We start from the raw sequence: 4,145 nt of genomic DNA on the forward strand, positions 1-4,145 counted from the left end.
AAAGAAATCAGTGCCCCTGACAAACCGCCTCCCCCACAGCACACACAACTTCAGCTCGGCGTTTCCAGAATACAGATTTTCCCAACCTGGTGTCAGGCTTGTGGAGAGGTTCCTCCTTGGTACAGGAACAGGAAAGATAACCACAGACTTACGGCTTTGCTTTGGCTTACACACTGCTGTCATTTCAAAGGAGCATAAACCAGGATCCCTCAAGCGAGGCTAAAATAAAGAGGTTTATATGGAAAGGCTTTAATTAACGATCTGTATGTTGGCAGGAATAAATTGAAGAGCATTCTGGGACTTCTCCCAGATGACTCCGGTGTTGCAGCAGCTTGTCCCATAGAGCAAGTTGGGAAAATTGTTTAACCCCAGGCTCGGCATTGATTAATAGCTTGTTTTTCCACGATTTCTCAGTTGGATTAGATCTCAATCAAGATCAACCGATGGCCCTCACCAGCTTTGAGCTCACCTTACAGCTCCACTAAACATACTCTCTTCTCCAGCTAATGCCTTACAGCCAGGAAATACATGTCTCTGCCAATTCCCCAACTTTTCAGGTATCCACTCACAGCCCTTTTCCTGTCCTGGCATGAAGGGGACAGCACTGTGAAGCTTGTCTCACCGAAACGTACCCTTGGATCCGGACAGGATGAGGAAGTTACCTTCTTCAGGCTGGCAAAAGGTGCAAAACTCTCACCCCAGCATTCCCTATTACGGTGGCAATTACTATTCCTGTAGTTATTTTGTGAAGGGTGAAGCATGCTCTGGCCGTTTTGGTGGCGCAGCAGCACAGTCAGGTCTGCGCAGCGCAGGGTCCTGCTGGCTGCATCGCTGCAGCACTACAGGCCTACACGTAGCACAGAGCCCTGTTCACTTCGGAACGCCATCAAGTTTTTTGAAACTGCTTTTTCCCCCCACCATCCCTCCTGCAGCAGGTCCAAAATTTGAGCCTCAGTCACTATCAACAGAGCCCGCAGTGGCCACTCCTTCAGTGTGTGATCTGAGAGAGTTCCTTTAAACACCGACTATCTCTCCAGCTCAGCAGTCAAAATTCAATCACTCGAGACTTCAAAAACTTGACCCCTTTTACGCTGTAATAACCTGGAGGACAGGGTTGGTATCGTCTCAGGAGAAATATGCATCTAACTCATGAAGTAACTGTTTGGCCAAATGACAGCGCAGAGTAACATCCCGAAGATGAAACTACCGCTGATAACAGCCCGGATTACTCCACCACCACTGGTGGGCTCTTTCATACCCACCAGGGATTCACTTCACCTTACAATATTCAGGGAGCACAGAAGCATGAAATTTGATTTCTTTCTTCTGAAGATGCTGGAGATTATTTTAATAATTCTTACTTGGTATCACTGAAAGAAAGCTCTTGCTCAGTGGTTTAATATAAAGTCTTTTAATATCTGTTTCAGCAATAAAACCTCTGCTTTCTCTTCTATAAATGTACTAATCTCACCAAAGGATATAATTTAAATAGTAGAATGAAGCAGAATAAAAACATACAGCAGCAAGCGAACATTCTTTTCAAACAGGGACCCGCTCTGAACTATCTGCAGTCTGTTCCATCAGATTAGACCCGAGCAACAATTTAAATCCCAGCTCCAACCATCAATACGAAGAGCAGAAAGTGTTCTTTTACCCTTTCGTGGATCGCTCTGTGAACGGATGCATAGTGGAGAGAAGCAGAACCAAAAGGAGTAATAGCAGACAGCAGGAAAGGTGAGATATATCAACCAGAGGACACCAAATAAAGGAGAAAGTGTAGGAGAACTGCCTTGACAAACAGTGTGTGTATCGCTACCTGCAGGCCCTGACCCTAAAGCTTGCAGTCTGAGAGCCAGATACACAGAGAAATGATTCACTGGGTTTAAAAAAGAAAAAAAAGCAGGGGGGACAGGGCAGGAAATACGGTGGAAAATAGAAAAATACATCCAGGAGATTTATAAATGTATTGTCTGCTTAGAAGAAATTTCTAAGGGGCTAATAGGCCAAATTATTTTGGCTTGAACTCAGTATTAATTAAGACTCATTTGCATTAGTATATGCGAGAGAAATACCACTGGCTCTGGTAATTCATGGCGAGTTATACAAACACCTGTCAGGGATCTTAGAGACATACTCAGACCTGATTGCACATCTACTGCATGGCCTGCTGCATTACCTTCTCCATGTACGGGCTGCAGCTACGGCGTTTGGAATGAAATACTGTATTTCTTAGATAGCTGACCTTCTATCTACCCTGGTTTTTAATATAAAACATTTGTTTTTAAAAGAGTAAAACTGTCCAGTCATGTTTATATATATGGTTCACAGTAACTTAGAAGACAAATAAATACCATTCCTATGTCCACACCGATTTCACCATAAAGATATTAAAAAAAACATATGGCAGCTCTACTTGGAGAAATGAATATATCCATAATGAAAGACTCCCAGTTAAATGATGAAATAAAGTTAGGTGAACATGGTTGGCATGGGAAATAAAAGCAATAAAATAAAAGTTCTGACTGGTGTCTGGAACTAGAAATACTCTCCCAACAATGATGAAGGTTAAAAAACTGAGAAAAACCCCACTCCAGCACCCAAGTGTTTTCTATAGGGGGTGATCTCCTCCTCACCCTGCAAGATGGGGATTAATACCACTAGTTAATAAAAAGCAATTTGCAGGTACCACAGTAGCTTTATTTCCACCTGACAAGTAATTCCTGTAAGCATATCAGTAATGCCCACATAAGATTAATCTATAGGTCAAGATCTACACAATAAAGGGGTTTTTTTGTCTTTCTAAAGTAAGACTTCAGTGTTCTTACAGAGACATGGAGAACACTTCAGGCAATAATTGTTTTCTCCCAGGCAAAATGTTCTTATGGATCTTTAAGAGTAGGCTAGAGAAATTAAAAGAAAAAAGTTAAGAAATACCTGAGGAAAGTAGACAAAGGCAGTACTTTTGCTCATTTAAAAAAAAAAAAAAAATCTTATTTTACGAAAATTAAACTTTGAAAAAAGGTTCCTTCAGGAAACGCTTCCTATTGCAATATGAACAGAACGTACAATATGTACTACATAAGAGTTATGCTTTCCATACGTGAGGAGTGAAGTTGTCTTTCTCCATTACGACTTTTCAGGTTTTGCTTCTGATTTCTCATCCATCAGATCTTTAAATCCCAATTTTTCCAGTGGTTCGTTAGCCATAAGTTGCCTAAGTTAAAAACAATAAAACAACAAAAACATTATGCAGAACACAGTCTATAACCAAGGGAACAGCAGCATTTTCTATTTCGTAATATTATTTATTCTAAGAAATCCAAGATGTCCATATGGAGTTACTGCCGCTTAGCAAAGCCTCAGAAACTTCAGTTTTGGGAAAGCAATATTCAGGGATACTATTTTTTTCTTAACAGTGGTTTTCCAATTAAATGTGTTGTTTCCTGATATTAGATATTGAATATGAGTTTCCTCAGAAACTGACCCGACTCCTTGTTATCTTTAATTAACAGACTGCGTAAGAGCTTCCTAAAATTCTACCTGTCCCATTTACCAGATTTTTAAGCGAATGCGGTTTACAGCAACATTCATGGTGCCGCTATACCTTGCTGTAGTGATTTTCAAACTGTTTGTTATTCGCAGCCTTCCTCAGCACCAGCCCGTTCAGTGTATGCAAGCATCCTCGTATTGAAGCGCACGTAGTAGCACCCTTCGTGCCCTTCCCAATGAGCTCCCTGACTCACCACAGAATAGAAAGCATTGCAAAGCAACGCAAGACTGGGAACATCCCTGGAAAACCAACCACCAACACTTTTTTCACTTGAACTTCGGAACAAGTTAATCTTTTAACTTGTAACCATAGCCAGAAAAAAAATCTAAAATCTTCACATTGAGAAAGATGGGCTGTGCAGAGTGGAAGCTGACCGAGTCTCGCAGTTACCCCACCCTTCGGGCTGGATATCTATGCCACATCAAAAACGTCAGCCAAGTGAACCGCTGAAGCTGCAGAGGACACCTGTTTCTTACAAGGACACAAGCTTCCTGCGCGAACGCCTCTACTGCGGGTTCCCTTCCCCTCCCCGCAAAGGGAACGCCGCTGCCTCCCCGCCCCGGGGGGCCACCCGGCTGCCCCTCAGCCCCCCCCC

General features: G+C 42.4%; 1 long non-coding RNA gene across 1 annotated transcript; it reads right to left on the reverse strand.

Moving 5' to 3' along the window:
• Window positions 1–2,675: 2,675 nt before the first annotated feature.
• LOC103913516 lies at window positions 2,676–3,553 on the reverse strand. Its single transcript, XR_663428.1, has 2 exons — window positions 3,101–3,553; window positions 2,676–2,900 (listed from the first exon to the last, which is right to left on the reverse strand). It is a non-coding gene; the product is annotated as an uncharacterized LOC103913516 (long non-coding RNA).
• Between the last annotated feature and the right edge of the window lie 592 nt (window positions 3,554–4,145).

This window comes from Pygoscelis adeliae, unplaced genomic scaffold (assembly GCF_000699105.1).
Source record: "Pygoscelis adeliae isolate BGI_AS28 unplaced genomic scaffold, ASM69910v1 Scaffold242, whole genome shotgun sequence".
In the NCBI taxonomy this organism is placed as follows: domain Eukaryota; kingdom Metazoa; phylum Chordata; class Aves; order Sphenisciformes; family Spheniscidae; genus Pygoscelis; species Pygoscelis adeliae.